Genomic DNA, 19525 nt, shown 5'->3' on the forward strand with positions numbered 1-19525 from the left:
CTTAACCTCTCCAAACTCGCATAGACTGTATCTCTTCTGGAGCTCTCTGCTGCAATGCCTTTCTTCTGCCGAGACTGCTGCTAGAAAGGTTTCTCTGCAAGTTTGTCAGTGACAACTTTAACATAAACTGCCATAGTACTTTTGCTGGGTCTTTTCAGAGAGCTTACGGAGTTTGTGAGACCCAGGCTCAAATTTCTTTTCACTGCAGCTGAATGTTGGCTCATTCTTTCTGATGGCAGTTGGGGTCTGCTGATTTTCATCTTAATACCCCTAATGACATAATAGTATGTTTTTACATAGGATTGGATCGATGTTGTCAACACCATCAGGTTTTAAATTCAATTGGCTTTCTGTATCTAGGTGCTTGTTTTAAATTGATTGGCCAAATTCAAACTTATTGTCACAATGTCAAAACAAGACTGCTGTGTTGCCTAACACCTGTAAGGCTTTTTTTTGACACACTTAGTTAGTTTCACTTTTTGAGGATCTCTGTACTAACAAACTCCAGATGCTGCTCACAGCCATGCATTTTAAAAAAAAATCTCTAAGCACAACAAACCTCACCCCTTAAAGGGACTATGTACTCTTTTTCCCTCTAACACTTTTACCACAAATTCTAGCTTCCTGCCTTCCAATTCACAAATGCCTCACAACATGATATTTACCCAACACAATTCCATGACAATCAGAAATTCAGCTGATAAATGGTCCACATTGTCACATCTGATTTCACTGTGTCAGTTTTAACCAAATATCAGCTTTTCCAGGGTTACTGTGACAATTCTGTCCGTGACGAACAAGGTTTCAATCTAAATATATACACATCTTTTTCAGCCTCCCTTTAACAGCCCTTAAAGAAACTGTGAACTTTCTGATCATTAGGCCATCATCAGGTTTCATAGGTTGTCTCCTTCTCACTTCATTCATATCAGCTAACCGAGGTTAATATCTATGCCCATTTCCTGCTTAAAAATCCAGCATCCCATTTCTGTAATGGCTTCAGAAGCAAAGCAGATACTTTGCAAATTAATATCCAAGATGATGCCATGAAGTTGTTCAGACTACTTTTATATTTTCAAGTTTTGCTCAGTGTTAAGTTCCTAATGTTGATTCTGTGTGGGGGTGTTAGGTACTGTGAACTCCCATGCAACGGAACAAAGTAAAACGGTCAAATCTACAACTTCAATAGATTAGTACAGGACTCACAAAATTTCCCAAGACTATCTTCCGACCAAAAATTGCAGACAGAGAACTGTTATCAATCCTGTCAATTGATCACCAGGAAGTAAACCGCCTCCCTTCATTCACTGCGATGATCTAAGACAAAGGACAGAGTGCAAATTGAATTTATTGAGATCACTTAAAGACAGTGATGGTTTTCTTTAGTGTGTAAGCACTCCGCTCACTGACACTTTTAGTTCCATCTCTAATTTTAATCAGTAACTGAACGCAGAGCTTGAATTGATAGCGTATAGACTGTTAGGTTTAGTTAATACAGTAACCAACTTTGACTAAAAGAGAAAGCCACAAGCATTTGCTAATTAAATTGAAAACGTAGGTGAGATTCGGAAAACAGACAAGCGATTTTTTACTGTCAGATGAAAATTGTAGGATTAGATTGTTGCCCCATAAGAAATATGACAATTTAGCTTCCTGAATTATATTAGTGCATCATTCCTGAGTCTGTGCAGTTTCCAAGGTTTGGTATTTAAATTTATAATGGATGCATAAACCTGGTTTATATCATCCTTCAGTTTGTGGAAGATCACTTGCCTCCAGATCAGAAGATTAATGGGTTTGAACCAAGTGGGACATAATCTAGGCTGATACTTTTAAGTGCAGCAGTGAGAAAGTGTTACACTGTTGCAAGTGCCATCTTTCACATGAGATGCTAAAGCATGGCCCAGCCTGACCTTTTCAGGTTAGTGCGAAAAGATGTATGGCACCAGGCAAAAGAAAACAGCAGTTGAGTTGTCTTAGTGTACTGGCCTTTAACAAACACATAAAAAAGAGATTGCCTGCTCATTGCTGTTGTTAAGCTCTTGTATCCAATTTGACTGCAATGATTCCCAGCATTCAGCACTGAACTTTGAGATACCCTTAGAAAAGTTATATAAGAGTTTCATTCCTTCCTTCTATTTTCTTCCTTCCTCTCTTCCGTTTCCTTCCTATTTTTGCTTATCTTTTATGGCATTGATAAATACCGGGATTTCTAAAACGATTTATATTTATCTTTGCAATGTACATAGTAGACATTCACACACAAAAGACATAATCTGTTCACTACATCAAAGCTGATAAAACAGTGTTTTTGTTTTGAGAAGAGAGAATAAATAGAGGGTTCCAAATGCATCCAGCTAATATGCTACCTTCCTAGAACCAACATGTTGCTGAAGGTTGTCTACCTATTGCTCATAGCTCGCATAAAGAATGCAATTTTTATTTATTCAAATACAAATCTCCAGAGTAAAGTGATAACCTCATTTGCTGAGGTTATGGTGATTAGTCCATCACTTAGACTACAAAGCTCCTTATTAACTTACAACATTGTTTGTGCACTTATTTAGAGATACCAGGGGTTTATACTGAGGTTACAGCAGTTTAGGTTGGCTGCACAAGGACCTTGATTTTAGTGATGACGACTTGGCATGTTGGTGGGCCAAAGCCTGACATTTGACAGATAGGGTTAGTCACGAAGAACTTAATAGTAACTTCCTCCAGTTTTCCTTGATCCAAAAGATGTTTGCTGATGGATCTTGTTTAAGAAGCTTTCTTACCGTGTGGCATTGAGATGAGAAGCAAGTCAGAAAATAAAGAATGTTCAACAGGTCGTCATGAAGGGAAATTGAGATGCAGCTGGCAAGGTTCCAACCACTTTGTGGGCTTTCATCAGTCAACTGATGTGAGAGGTACTGACGACTGCATGGACAGGGAGCAAGAATTTGGATGCTGAGTGGAGACCTCTAGTTATACATTGCTGAATTCAATTGGGTGAATAAGGTGTATATGGGTGACGAATGCCAAGAATTTGCACAATGCTCAGTTGAAAAGTGTGAGAAGATCCATTATGTTTTATTAATGGGCTGTTTCTGGTTTTGACCTTTGCTTTCTGCAAGTATTCCCAGAAGGGGAATTCTATTTAGAATCACTCCTAAGTCTGTTGACTCGGCGTCAAGCTTTAGTCTCTGGCTGTGTTTTTGGCACTGGCATTGCTAAATGGAATACATCATTTTAGGGGGATTGAGCTTGAGATACCATGTGCTGCAGTTGTCCATCGATTTTGTAATTTCTTCATCAATGATCCAGCTCAGGGTATAGAAGAATGGAGTGTAGATGACACAACCAATATCATCAGCATAGGTGATTTTGCATGATGAGGTTGTTGGCAGGTCATTTGTATATACGTTGACTAGCATTGGGATGAGTTCTGAGCCCTGCGGTATTCCACTGACCAACCTTCTCCATGTGTTTCTCCACTGTCTAAACTTTACTCTAAATCATCCATTGTGAGATAATATTTCACTGGTCCCAACTCATGTTGGAAGTATTCTGGGCAGCTTTATGAAGCAGGCCAGTATACATGCTATATCCAAGGTGGGTGCAAGGTTCAGTAGCACTCTGCCTACCCTTCACATTGTTTTGGAATCTTTTTTGATATGAGTGCCAGAATTTAATCATATGTGGTGGACCCCTTATATGGACCCCAGCTTGGTCTGCATTAAGGATCATCCCGACATCTGGGCACATACATGGCAAGAATAAAATGTTCAAGAAAATTACAATGATCAAAAGTAGTGAATTTGGTCAATAGCTGGCTTCAGGGTGTGATCTTTGTTTTTAAGGTTTTGGAAAACAATAGACCACACATTTTAGGAGTAAATCAAGCTCTTGAATGCAAGTGAGTTTAGGTTTCTAAATGATCCAACTCTAGCTGGTAAGAATGACCAACTAACTGCCCTTTTCCCAGTGTCCTTATAAAAATTAAATTCAGCTTTAACTCTCACCACTAGAATAGAGGAACGGCTGTTAATTTCTTTCCATTACTCTAGTGAATAATTTCCAACCTATCAGGTTTTGCACTTAATGGCCTAAGTTCTGAGAATCAACTGAACAAGTACATCAATCATTAAACACGTCATGCACCCATTTAGAAAATCTAGTAACAGATTTATCCTTTTGAAATAATAAAATTGCTTGCATGGCCCACTGAGGAATGCAACTTAATCAAATTACTTTTATTGCCTCGGACATTAAATTTGATTAATTTGACCTAATGCACTCATTGTGAAGGCAAAGAGACTTAAACAGGAAGCTCAGAAAAGTGGTCCAGAGCAAGGCTAATATTGTGTAATTATTTAAATCTGTAACATGAAGAGGTTCACTGAGTGATGTATAAAAGCCAGTTTCAAAATGCTTGGCTCCTTCAATAATGATGTAGAACAGGCTTTGTGGCTTTGATTTGTGAACTTCTGAATTCTGAGGAACACACCAACACTCCATTTTCCCAACATGTCCTAAAGTGGCACTTTGTTGCACAATAGGTTCATTGAGAAGAACCTCCAACGTTTATTGGGCCATTAAAGTACGTTTGAAGTATGTAAGCAGTATTCCAAGTGTCAAATTCCCATATCAAATAGGAAGTTCAAGAACGGTACACATGTGCGAAATAAAACTCCTGCAATCTGACTTTGTTTTAATGCTACACTTTCTCTCTCTCTCTCTCTCTCTGTCTCTCTCTATCAGAAGCCACTCAACATTCCCTATTGGTCTCTCTCTCTCTCTCTGTCTCTCTCTGTCAGAAGCCACTCAACATTCCCTGTTGGTGGATCCCTACTTTCTTCTCAAGGATATTGGGCCATTACTTTGTTTGAGGTGTACCTGGGAAGAAATCTCAAATCTAATAGCTACTAGTCAATCAGGTAGCTGTCTGTTTTATTCTCCCAGTAGTGGTGGTCATTGCTGGAACTGCGATGGTCCTAGAAAAGACAGACAAAAGAGAGGAGAAATGATGATGTAGAGGTAACGTCACTGGTTCAGAACACTGTCTGGGAATATACGTTTAATCCCAGCAAACAGTAAAATTTTAATTCAATGAAGACCTGCATTTAAAAAAAATGAACTTAATTACAAACATTGCAACTGCTGGCAATTGTTGTAAAAACCCATATGTTTCAGTAATGTTGTTTTGGGAAGGAAATTTCCCATCTTGCCTGCTTGTGACTCCAAAACCACAATTAAGGATAGACAATACATGTTGGCCCTTCCAACAATGCTCACATTCCATGAATGAAGACTTAACATCTAGTTCCATTTCCCTTTTCTTAAGGCTAGCTTGACAACCTGCCTGGACCAAGTCACAAGCCCTGACAAGGGATGGTGTTGAATGGGAAAGATTGTCACAGTCAGGAGAATTGCAGAGAAGGAAGATCCAAGAAATGGAGACTACCTTTGGGAGGGCCTCCAATGGACACAACGTCAAATCCCAGCGGTAGCGTAGAAGCGCTTTAAGTGGTCATTCAGTGAATACAGAAGGATCACAACTCACCTACAAGTGAATGGAAATCCTGAAGGGGTTCCAAGAGGGACTCTAACTTTCACTAGTTATAACTCTCCTCTCTCACTGGTAAAACTGTAGCAGGGACAGGTTGCTACTTTTAGGCAGAATGCACATGTCCACTGCTGTGGTGTCTAAAATTACAGCTGTCCTTCCCCAGAATGCCATTCCAGCTTAAATGTACATTCTAAATGATCCAAGAATATAAACCAGTTGACCCCATGATGTTATACAATGCGTCTGTTCGGGGTGTGAAAAATGCACGCAACAACCTTGTTACATGCCATGGGTAGCATTAAATTAGAAGTTAGGATAAGGAGGAGGCTAACTAACAAACAATATATTAACCCTCAAAGTACTTAATTATAGAATATTAATGCCCATGGGCACCAAACCTTCAAGTTCACATGGACCCTGTGCTTGCCTTATCCTGCATTTCTCTGCCACTTTTAATAGTTTCATCTTCTTTACTCTCTTGTGGCATGTGAACATTGTGGATAATGCCAACATTTGCGACCATCCTAGTGGCAATTTCAGGGTTAATGATCAGCAAAAATGCTTCAGCTCCGGAGTCCTATGTAGGACAGGTATGGATGGCACATTTCCTTCTCTAAAGGACAGGAGTAAAGGAGATGAGTTCAAACAATATCAGTTGCTATGGTCATTTACTGAGGCTAGCTTTATATTCCTCTTTTAATTGATTGATTTTTGAAATCCCACCAGCTGTCCAGAGCATGATCCTGTGCATCTGGATTACTAGTCCAGCAACATTGCCAATTCACCATCCTCTGAAGGAGTTTCATCAAAATGGATACTTTGCTGCAGCAGGAAAATGAGAGGATATGGCCAAAGATTCAGATTTCAGGAAGACGCTTGAAAATAGAAAGCTAAATCACAAGACAAGTATTTAGGGAGAGTGTTCCAGAGTATGGGGGGCACAATAGTTGAATGGCCTGCAATTAAAGATGCAGTAAAGGGTGTAGAAGGGGGCAAAGATCGGAAAGAATGGCACACAGTAGTGTTGGAGCAATTAGCAAAGGGCATAGAAAATAAGTCAGAGAATAGATATGAGTTCAGTACTTCTCTTCAAACCTGACGACATGTGTGTGTGCGCATGTGTATGTGTATGCTAGATAGAAAGATGAGAGCAGATGGGGATATAGGTTTTGCCTTAATGCTGACTGAAGTAAACATAATGTGTTACCACTAGAATTGCAATGAAACTTTTGGAACCTTTCATCATCAGTAGTGATCCGAAAATTAATACTTTAAAGTATAAGTTTGAGAATATTCAGGAGAGGAATTCACCTATCATGCTCCTGTTCAGCGTGCATGAAATGGGCATTAAGCCTTTCATTTTCATGTAGCTATTTGCAACATGCAAAGTATACCAGTGGTATATTGTGTGTATTTTAGTCATGCAATACAACCATCTGAAATCAGTGGGAATCCAATGAATATAACAGTTGTAATTTAGCCTGTTCGATTTCTCCCATCTCCCTATCAGATTTTCGATTTTCTTATTAAATGAAGGAAGAATGTATATGTTTGCCTCCTGCAGGGTGTTTATACCTGGTGCATTTTTGCTTATATCATCTCGTCTGACATAAGAAACTGGCATTAATATCGTGGTGTTTCAGTACTTGCCAGTAACCATTAGTTTTGTTTATATTGATTGATCCTGTTTTATTATTAAGTATTCTCATAAATTTCTTGTCTTGAAAGAACTTGTATTCTGATCAAAATGAAATTATCTGTTATCTTGCTAGCCAAGTCCTGTATGAAGGTTTTTGTGGCTATCTGTACTCGTAGAAGCTGATGTTGCTGATTGTCTGCATTCACTGATGTCCAAAGTTTGAAATCCAGTTGGTCTTACGTGTTTTCTAAATACCTATTCAAGAGATAATGGAGTCATTTTTATAGATGCCCACTGCTGCTTACTATGGTGTGAGTTTGACTCCAGTCAGAAGTGTTTTGCCTGTTGCGGCAATGTTTTTCAGTTCCTGCAACATAAGAAACTGAGCACTCCTATCATGATTAGATTCCCTACAGTGTGGAAACAGGCCCTTTGGCCCAACAAGTCCACAACACCCCTTGAAGCATCCCCCCCAGACCCATCCTCCTATAACCCACATACCCCTGAACACTACAGGCAATTTAGCATGGCCAATCCACCTAACCTGCACATCTTTGGACTGTGGGAGGAAACCAGAGCACCCGGAGGAAACCCATGAGGACACGGGGAGAACGTGCAAACTCCGCACAGACAGTCGCCCGAGGCAGGAATTGAACCCAGGTCTCCGGCACTGTGAGGCTGCAGTGTTAACCACTGAGCCACTGTGCCACCCATGATACTGAAGAATCCAACAAACGTTTATCACAGCTAACAATTACACACCACATAATATTCCTCAGACAGTTAAGTGCCTGAGCTAATACATGCAAATAGGTTACATCAGAGCTGTATGCTTTGAATAGCATGTCATGTTTCAAGTGTTCCCAGGAAAAATGGAATATGAGAACTTTATGCCCTCAGGCCATTTGCAGTGATTATATCATGAGCATGTCTCTTAAAAATATGTTTTGTCTCTTGCCTAGTAGGTAGTTACAACAGAAGGTCTTGTCAAGTAGATAAAATAGCACTGTAGGATATTGGAATTACTTGTGACATATAGCAAAAGCCATGATGAGCTCCCAATAAAAGGTTTCAAGAATAAAGCTTGATAATTGTAGTAACGTTAGTTTTCATTTCTCATCCTTCAAATAAACACCACTGACATATGAAAAATGTTAAAACTAAGATTCATCATCAGGTGAGAAAGACTTGGCTGCAAGCCTGTTTTAAATACAAAATACTGTGTTTGCTTTTTAGAAGTGAATTACATTAACACTTCGAACATGTGACCCATTTTAATGTAAATATGAGACTTGACAGGTCTGTCAGAGTCATTCTGGAAGTTTTTTTTCCCCTCTATGCTTGGCCCTACAATTATAAGGCGTTTACATTTATTTTAATTCAAATTCTCAGCTCATGAAGATTACTCAGTAATTTTACCCTTTGAAGAACTTTCATCATGTCATTTTTACTTTATTCCTCTGTGCTTTGATTGACAAATGCAAGTCTCATACAAAAAGAAGTATTGATGGAAGTTTGCTTGTTCCCATTGAAATGATTTTCTTTCAAATTGTGAATGATACTTGGAAGAGATCATCATAAACAAAAAATAAGAACTGACTTTGTGACTGGAATACATTCATTTATAGATTTCACACTGGACAAAATGCAATTTTCTCCAAATGCTAGCATGCATGTACGTGGTATTTATCAAATAAAATAATTTAAAGAAGATATTTCAAGGCTGGTACTGGCACTAATGACAATAAAATGGTGGCAAGGTGTCTCAGTGGTTAGAACTGATGGGTGATCCAGTTTTCACCCACAATCCAAAGATGCGCAGGTTAGGTGGATTGACCATGCTAAATGGTCCTTGTGTTCAGGGATGTGTAAATTAGGTGTCTTAGCCATGGGAAATGCTGGGTTACAGAGAAACGGTAGGGGGATGAAACAAGGTGCGATGCTCTTTAGAGGGTTTGTGTGAACTTGTGGGCCAAAGGGCCCATTATCACACTGTAGAGATTATAGGGATTCGATTTGGCATCAAAATTAATCTGCCCATCAAAGTTGATATAATTTTTCATTGTCCTCAGGAAGGTGACAAGATTAGTTGAAACAAATGATGAGGATAATTTCAACTTCATAATACTCTACATTCAAGGTTCAAAGGAATGAAAATCTGGTGCAATTTGGAATCTTCTTGGTGAATGTCCATTTTAATTGTGCTGCACACTGGGGATATAGAGTTGAGCTACAATCTGAAATTCTACAACAAATTCACATCCACTGCAGATGATCTCTGCAACTGTGGAAGATGAGTATCCAGCTTGTCAGTTAAACCTGACAGGGACAAGGCTTCAGGGAGACCTCTAGGCATTTGAAAAGGCTTTCAAAGTAAGTGCATTAGGTCTTTTAAAAGCTTTTCTGGTAAGTTTTTTTTGTTCTGTTACCAAGAAACATGAAGAATTTCATGAGTCTTAATGTCAGGGGCAGTTATATATTTTGACGTGAGTTGCTTTGATTGATGTTGTGTTATTGCATAGCTTCTAGACCATATGGGCAATGTACCTTTTTAAGACAGTTACAAGAGATCTGGACATCTGACATTACCGTATAATAGTAACCACTTCACTTTCAGCCACTCTCTATGTAATGAAATTTGTGCAGTGTGTTCAGTGGGTTGTAAGTATGTCATACAACATCAGTAAGATTAGAACCCAGCCAATATATCTCTGGGGCATATGTGCAGATATATAGTTTTGTAATGAATTCAAGATGACATAACAAGAGCCCAATCTCCGCAGAATCTATTACATGAACTATCACATACTGTGACTCTCAAAAAGATCATCCTATCAGTGAGTTCAACTTTAGAAGCCATATTAATTAATACCTTTTAAAGTTTTCCACTCTGAGTCATTCAAGTTAATGTGGTCAGGAGAAAATAAAAGTGAGGAGAAACGTACTTGGCATTCCTAGTGCCATTTGGATTCTCTAAGTCCATTCACCCTGCACCCATGACCCAACTTTTGCAGTGAGAGATAACAGCACAGTGTACATTAACAGATAGTACTGGCGGCTTTTCTTTCTCTCTTTTCGATGGCTCCGCTAATGAACTGGTATCATGTTGAAATGTGGATTCTTGTGCAATCCTTGATTCACATGGTATTGGATAAAAACAATGATGCCAAAGTTATCACAAGCCCTTCCTGCCTGCTTAGGTGCATCTGCCAAAATGTCACCAACTATTTCAACTGTCCGTGACAATCCCAGCTAGTCATGCGTGGTGTAACCAATCTTTTCAAGATTCTAGATCAACAACTGGAAAAAGACCACATCTGCCATCAGCGCATTTTTCACCTCATCTCGGGATTCTGAATTTCACTACATCTCACTGGATTCCATTCATCTAGCCACCTGCCGATGGAAACAAAATGATGAGACAGAAGCAAATGATCGCGTTGAGCTATTGACAGGAAATGATGCTTTAAATAGTGAGATCTGATGGCTTCTGTTTATTCCAATATGAAAAGGCTTCTGATCATAGGACATTTTTTGTTGTGCTTCCGTCACTTTGAAGAATCTTTCCTGTATTTTAGTGCCATTTCAATCAGTACAATGTTTCTTGCCTTTAATTTGTCATCCCTGTTGTCAGCCTTGTCAGTGATATAAGAAACATTTCAGCAGCTCTTCCATAGCCAAGAGATTGAGAAGCAGCATCGGCCATCTACTTGACAAACTGCAGCTCTACTCAACAGAAGGGATGTGCTTTGTCATCAGGCAATATCTCTGACATAAAATGTGCAGGCCGGAGAAAGTCCTGCTTGTATTTGGCTGCACATCACTTTCTAGGAGGCTTAGAAATTCCTGTCAAGTGGTCCTAGTAGTAGAAGGGGGTTTCTCAAATTGGAGACCTGTGACTAGTGGTGTTCTACAGGGATCTGCGCTGGGGCCACTGTTGTTTGTGATATACGCAAATGATTTGGAGGAAGGTGTAAGTGGTCTGATCAGCAAGTTTGCAGATGACACTAAGATCGGTAGAGTAGCTGATAGTGAAGGGGACTGTCAGAGATTACAGCAGAATATAGATAGGCTGAAGAGTTGGGCAGATAAATGGCATATGGAGTTCAATCTGGGCAAATATGAGGTGATGCATTTTGAAAGATCTAATTCAAGAGCGAACTATACAGTAAATGGAAAAGTCCGAGGGAAAATTGATGAACAGAGAGATCTGGGTGTTCAGGTCCATTGTTCCCTGAAGGTGACAACGCAAGTCAATAGGGTGGTCAAAAAGGCATATGGCATGCTTTCCTTCATTGGGTGGGGTATTGAGGACAAGAGTTGGCAGGTCATGTTACAGTTGTATAAGACTTTGGTTCGGCCACATTTAGTGTACTGTGTATAGTTCTGGTCGCCACATTACCAAAAGGAAGTGGACGCTTTGGAGAAGGTGCAGAGGAGGTTCACCAGGATGTTGCCTGGTATGGAGGGTGCTAGCTATGAAGAGAAGTTGAGGAGATTAGGATTATTTTCATTAGAAAGGCGGAGATTGAGGTGAGACCTGATTGAGGTCTACAAAATCATGAGGGGTATAGACAGGGTGGATAGCAAGAAGCTTTTTCCCAGAGTGGGGGACTCAATTACCAGGGGTCATGAGTTCAAAGTGAGAGGAGGAAAGTTTAAGGGAGATATGCGTGGAAAGTTCTTTATGCAGAGGGTGGTGGGTGCCTGGAACGCGTTGCCAGCGGAGATGGTAGACGCAGACATGATGGTGTCTTTTAAGATGTATCTGCACAGGTACATGGATGGGCAGAGAGCAAATGGACACAGACCTTAGAAAATAGATGACAAGTTAGACAGAGGATCTCGATCGGCGCAGGCTTGGAAGGCCGAAGGGCCTGTTCCTGTGCTGTAATTTTCTTTGTTCTTTGTTCTTTTATATTTGCAACTTTGTGAAAGAAGACCTTCCGTCAAGTGAACAAAGTGTACGTAATGCATTTTTAATGATAATTGATGTCACCCTCATTCTTAATTTCTTCTCCTCATGCTCCTACTAGGTACCTGCTGCTGAAACTTTTTGTATCTTACAATCTGCTTCCCACGTGTGCATTTCTCAGGTGACTGCCATGTTTGCTACTTAAGGGTGCTTTGCAATTGATTGGCTCTCCTTCAATTTTCTGCTCTTGTTGGCATCCCAGAGGCCAAGGGAGGCATTGACTGCATATTTGTGGCGCTGAGGGTCCTTCAAAATGCTCAGCAGTCTTTATCAGTGTTCAGATTGGTCCCAACTTTCAAAAGATGGTCATGCTGTTTCTTTTCATGATTCCAAGGTACTTGCACCTCAAAACAGAGTCAACAGATGACAAGGATTAGCCACTAGTGTTGTTGTTCTGAGACCTACCAGAGACCCAAAGACTGATGCCGAGGAAATAATATTAAGGGTATGGGCCGTCAGAAAATCAAGGCACTCTCCCATCCAATGCCTTGCCCTTACTAATCCCTTCAGGAAGCTGCTGGGAAGGCAGCTACATGTAATCTGTGCTCTCCATTGGAAGCAATGGCAGTTTGCCAACAGCTCTGTAAAATGACCATTTGTAATCCTATATATTGTAGAAATTGACTTCCAGCCCCAGTCATCAACAGACAAGTCAATTTCCTTTATTTCAAGGTTGAAAATGTCCTCTGGAGACAGAAACGTTTCAAGCTTCCCTCGAGACAGCTATCATCACAGTCTTCCCAGCTCTCTCGCATCGACTTGTATCTAATAGGATGGTAAAATTGTGGCTTTGTTATCATTAACATAAATTCTGACTATGTATAGGTGTGTGTGTGTGTGTGTGTGTGTGTGTGTGTGTGTGTGTGTGTGTGTGTGTGAGAGAGAGAGAGAGACAGTTCAGAAACAAGATGGTGTAACAAATGCTGAAATTGATGACAGATAAAGGACTGAGGAGAATCAAGATGATTGTGGTACACATTGGCCTTTTTACTTACATTGCTGAAATTGAGCCCCCTACACTGGGCTTTCTGCAGACCCATGCAATTCTAATGACCAAGCCTACCTCCAGACTCATCCAAATTACATTGCTGCGGGGAAGAGGAGGTGGTTGCGGGGCTCTTGTCTCTGAGGGAGGTGGGGTGTTCCGTCTCATCCTTAACACATCAATATGAAGGCTGTCTTGGCTTATTGGTTTTCATACACACTGGCCAGCATTCCCTCCATACATTTCTAAACATGAAAGGGCTTTTTGGGACACTGTATGGTCTCCATAAAATATCTTAATTAGTTGGCCCACTGGAAAGCTTAACTACCGAGTAAATGTTGATGGTAATTGCAGTAGCAACTACGTGAGCATAGATTCTTACTCTCTAGTTTTAAATTACCAAACACCCTGTTTCTTTGTGGCATAACATGCAAAGTTTTCAGGATTTCTGCCTTCCCTACAACCCAGTTAAAATTATGCCTAGAATTGTGAATGATTGTATTGAGATTAAACTGTAAAATTGTATGTTATTTGTACTAAACTCATGTTGTAAAACCTTTCAAAATTGTAAACTTGAAGAGCAGTGATTTAAATTTAAATTCAAAACCAGTACTTCTTGGTAGACTAAAGGATGGAGATCAGGATGCTGGGAGATAATATGAAGTGGCGCTTCTGTTTATTGAAGAGTATTTCCAAATTTCAAATAATGAGAAAGTTACTGTCTTGATGCAATGTGTTTGATCAAGTTAGATATTTCATAGTTCTGGGCAGAGATTTTCCTGGCATTGCAGTAATTTCCTTGCAACTATCAGAGTTTTTTCCTAGCAGGGAACTGAGATATCTCAGTAAATTATACAAGGAGAAGTCTTCACTATCGCACTCTTTCACAGTTTAATCACATCTAAACTTAATACATGCTTCCATCTTGCCAACAGAGCAAAGTGCTTGGATTTTCATTGAGCCCGACTGCATTCTTCGGTAACTTTAGAATGAGATTAAATATATTCCGCCAGTTCAGTCAAAGCAAATGTTGATGGTGGCAGGATATCATTTCATTAAAACTTACGATGAAGCTATGATTATTTTTGTACATGCACACACTTTTACTTGTTTTGTGGCTAGCTCTGTATTTATGATGATCTGCTTTTGGGAGACTAGCCCTTAACAGAAATATTTTATTTCACTGACACTGGGGCTGGCTCAGCAACGTGGCAAATTGACAGAACATTTCACTTTCACTTTTTATGGTATTAGTGTAATGTGATTTTTTTTGGTTAGTCCTTGGCATTTTGTACAAAAAGCCTTTCATCAAATGTTCGTAAAAGGTATCTGCCCAACTGTGTTTCAATATGTGCTAGAAATATCACTAGTGAAATGGTTATTTCATCAGACTGGCTTTGGAAGGAAAAGCAAGCAATTTGTGTAGAAAGATCTTTTCCTCTTGACAGAGTTAAGGATCTTATTGAACTTCGAAATGCTGTAGAAATGATATCACAACACTTTCTTTATGCAAGGCAGCTTTCAGATGGTTTGCCTTCTATATATTTCTTTTACCAAAAATCCAAAAGCAGGTCAATGCAAGATCCTGAACAAAGGATTGGTCTTCAGGTTTTGAGCTGAAGATCACACATTTGTTGTCCATGTAGCGTCTTTTGTGAGACATATTACATCAGCAATCCTTGAGCACCAGCATTTTCATCACGAGTGGCTGCTCAGCCTGAATAGTAATGGAACTGACAAAATGTTATGGAATTGAGTCTGGTATAAACATGGGTGTAACTAAACAAACAGACAATTTATAGTAGATAACAAAGTGTGAAGCTGAATGAATACAGCAGGTAAAGCAGCATCTCAGGAGCACAATTTATACATTTTTTGCTCCTTAATGAATCTAGACATACCTACAAACAGCATCCCATGTAGAACCCTGCCACCACAATCATGATCACCACTTTATCCCTGTAACCTTGCATTTCTCATGGCTAGTTCATCTAGTTTGCACATCCCTGGACACTGCACTTTAGCATGACCATTCTATCTAACCTGCGCATCTTTGGACTGGCGCTGTGAAGTAGAAGTGCGAATTACTGAGCCACTGTGTCACACCATTCTCTCTTTGTCCATCTTACTGCCTTTTCATTTTTCAATCTGAACTTTTTATGCCTGGCCTGGTTCTCAATACCAAGCAGACATTTATCATAGACTACCTTTCTTTTGTATCATTTTACTTTCTATATGTTGACATCCAGGATATTGTTATTTTGTTCTTATTATTCACTTATGCTTTGTGCATTGCTATCTGAGCCAGAATTTATTTTCTAAACTGGTAGTGACCTGTAAAAGGTGGATTCTTAATCACTGCAGTCCATTTCATATAGGTGCACCCACAATGCCATTAGGGAGGGAATTCCGGATTTTGACCAAGTGACATTGAAGGAGCAACAAAATGTTTCCAAATTAGGATGGTACGTAGCTTGGAGGGGAACCTGCAACTTGTACATCTGCTGTTTCTAGATAGTAGCAGTCATTTTTGTCATGTTTTCTGAGGAGCCTCTGGGAATTACTACAGTGCATCATATTGATGGTACACGCTGCTGCCACTGAGTGTCAGCAGTAGATGAACTGAATGTTTGTTTGTAAATGTGGTGTCAGTCGAGTGAACTGCTTTGTACTGAATGGTGTCCAGCTTATTCTTTGTTGTTGGACCTACTTTCATCCAGGCATGTTGGGAATATTCCATCACACCCCTGATCTGGGCCTTATGGATGGTGGACGGGCTTTTGGGAATTAGCAGGTGAATTACTTCCTTTTGTAGCCACGGTGTTTTATGATTTCAGTTTCTGGCCAATGGTAAACCCCAGGATTTTGACAGGGTAACTGAATTCTCCATTATCTTTCTCTGCTTTGGGACACACCTCAACTATATCCAAACTACATCTGATTTAAAGGAGGCACTTTTTTTTTTGAATACTGTTGCTAGCCAATCTTTGATAACAATTTGCTTTGACATATCCATTTTCACTCCATGGCAATCAACAGTTCTCCACTGAAGTAATATTACCCTCGATTCTTTCTTGCCCTTTTTTGTATCTAATTCCAAATCCATGTTTATTATGCTCACTGTTCTTCAAAAATTGTCCATGTGGCACTTGTTCCATGCAAACATAAGAACTCAAGAACTAGGAGAAGGTATAGGCCATCTAGCCCCACCATTTAATAAGATCATGGCTGATCTTTTTGAGACTCAGCTCCAATTACACGCCCACTCACCATAACCCTTAATTCCTTTACTGTTCAGAAATTCATCTAGCCTTGCCTTAAAAACATTCAGTGAGGTAGCTTCAATCACTTCTCTGGGCAGGGAATTCCACAGATTCACAAGGTGAAGAAGTTCCTCCTGACCTCAGTCCTACATCTGCTTCCCTTTATTTTGAGGCAATGTCCTCTAGTCCTAGTTTCACCTGCTAGCAGAGACAACCTCCCTACCTACACCTTATCTATTCCCTTCATAATCTTACATGTTTCTATAAGATCTCCCCTCATTCTTCTGAATTCCAATGAGTATAATCTTAGCCTACTCAGTCTCTCCTCATAATCCAACCCTCTCAACTCTGGAATCAATCGAGTGAATCTCCTCTGCATCCCCTCCAGTGCTAGTATAATCCCTTCTCAAGTAAGGAGACCAAAACTGCACACAGTACTCCAGGTGTGGCGTCACCAGGACCCTATACAGCTGCAGCAAAGGCTCCCTGTTTTTAAACTCCATCCCTTGAGCAATGGCAGACAAAATTCCATTTGCCTTTTTAATTACCTGCTGTACCTGCAATCTTACTTTTAGCGATTCATGCACAAGGACACCCAAGTCCCTCTGCACAGCAGCGTGCTGCGATTTTTTAACCATTTAAAACAAAGTCCATTTTCCTGTTATTCCTACCAAAATGGATGACCTCACACTTATCAACATTGTACTCCATCTGCCAGACCTTTGCCCACTCACTGAGACTGTCTATATCCCTCTGCAGACTTTCAGTGTCTTCTGCACACTTTGCTCTACCACTCACCTTAGTATCATCTGCAAATTTTGACATACCACACTTAGTCCCCCACTCCAAATCATCTATGTAAAGCCATCTCATCTCCCAAAACCAGATCCATGCTTCCTCGCCTCCCCAGTCTTTCCTCATACACCAACTCTGGAATCAACCTAGTGAACCTCCTTTGCATCCCCTCTAGTGCCAGTACATCCTTTCTCAAGTAAGGAGATCAAAACTGCATGCAGTACTCCAGGTGAGGCCTCACCAGCACCTTGTTCAACTATAGCATAGTCTACCTGCTTTTAAAATCAATCCCTCCAGCAATGAAGGACAAAATTCCATTTGCCACCTCAAATTCCTGCAAACCAACACTCTATGATCTATGCATAAGAACACCTGGGTCCCTCTGCACAGCAACATGCTGCAAATTTTTACTGTTCAAATGATAATCCATTTTACTTTTATTCCAACTGAAATGCATGATTTCACATTTATCAACATTGTACTGTATCCTGATGCCTCTTCCCCTACCAGATTTGTTATTGAATTTGAAACGGCTTGATACTAAACTGAAAGAGGGCCCAAATTAATTCAATACAAAATATTTCAGATTATTTTTGGGACTGGAAATGTAAAAGTGTTGTGAGCCCACTTGAATAAATGTTAGGTTTCTTTTTAAGCAATTTATGCATCGTTCTATCTCAGAAATTGCTGCATTTCTAATTCAATGTCTTTAACTGGAGACAAAGGTTTGAAAGAAGTGTATTTATTTGGACCGCATTTTAAATTTTTTTAAAAGGAGTCATGACTTCAGCATTTTATACTTTAAAATATTAGTAAGACAATGACCATTTGTGATGTCACCGAGCATCTTATTTTGCACAAAAAATATGTCTTTTCTCAGTTATTTTTAAAACACAGTTTTAAAACAAGGAGCAGAAATAAGGCTTTGTCAAAGACTCTAAGCAATGTATTTATATTTTTATGTACAGTAGTTAGATGCAGTCAATTTATATTCTCCTCTACATACAGTGACCTAGTTTTGGAGGGAAGAGTTGGAACTATATATATATATATATTCCCTGGTGATTCTGTGGCAGCTGTCTTTTTAATCCCCAGAGGTCTAGCTAGTTGTGATAAGGGTATTCATGAGTGTCTCTGGTGGTGAAAATTCACTGTGAAATTTTGCAAGTCCTCAAACTTTAGACTCCACATAGGGGTTATAGGTAACCGCATGGATGCTGTTACGCCCATTTGTCATGAAAATGTATGAAGATTTATTTTATTTAACACAAATGGTTTCAAATAGAAAATTACATTTTTAGTTTACTCCTTGGAAGTTTAAATAGGTGTCTTAATTTTGCAGGTCAATTTCTTTTCTGTCTGCTATTTTTGAGCATGAGAAAATAATAATGTAGATGCTGACAGGTTGCATTAGTAGATAAACTGGCATTAAGTAAAATTATCAAAGTAGCTTCACAAGATAGACAGTACAGAGAAGAACTGGTGCTTTCTTATTAAAGTGTAATCATGACTGGTTTGAGAGACAGCACAATATTCAACGTAAAAGCACATTCAGGACAAAGATGACATCGGTGAAATAGTCAGAGCGTACGATGTCAAAGTATCACTGCAGGAGGGAACGGTACAGTTTGTATTTTCCCAACAGAGCAGAAGTACTGCAGCAAGTATTTGGGGTCTCACAGTGCAGATGGTGGCAGGCAAAGAGACAGCAGACTACAAGTACAGGTTGAAAATGACACCAAAAAGCTATTAATCCAGGAAATTACGCTGCAAATCATCACATTCCTCGAAAACAACTAAAAAAAAGACTGACAGTGGTATGGGCTTAACATGGTTAGAGGCTACCAAGTGGTGCAAAAAGATCTAAAAGAATCATCTGGTGTCTCCGCTGTACTACCCATGACAGTACAGGTCCTCACACTACTCAATCATTGTGACACACTGATTCCAGGGAGCCACAATGGACATGGTGGTAGTCAAATAAATAACTCACTGGAAGTGGAGGCTCGACAAGTATCACAGTCCTCGATGAGAAGGGAGAACAACACATCAGGGCAAAAGATGGGGCTGGAGAATTTGTAATAATCTTGTTGTCAGAAGGGCCAAGTCACTAATCTATCTTGGTCTCCAGCAGATGTAGCCATCATCATGGATGCTAGTCTTCAGCTAATTTAATTCACTTCATGAGGTATCAAGGAATATTCAAAGGCACCGTGTCTGGTTAACATTCTGGCAGTAGGACTGAAGATGTGTGCTCCAAACATTCTGGTCCCCCTCGCGAAGCTATTCCAATATAGCTTTAATACTGGTATCTATC

Source organism: Stegostoma tigrinum, chromosome 1, assembly GCF_030684315.1.
Source record: "Stegostoma tigrinum isolate sSteTig4 chromosome 1, sSteTig4.hap1, whole genome shotgun sequence".
Taxonomy (NCBI): domain Eukaryota; kingdom Metazoa; phylum Chordata; class Chondrichthyes; order Orectolobiformes; family Stegostomatidae; genus Stegostoma; species Stegostoma tigrinum.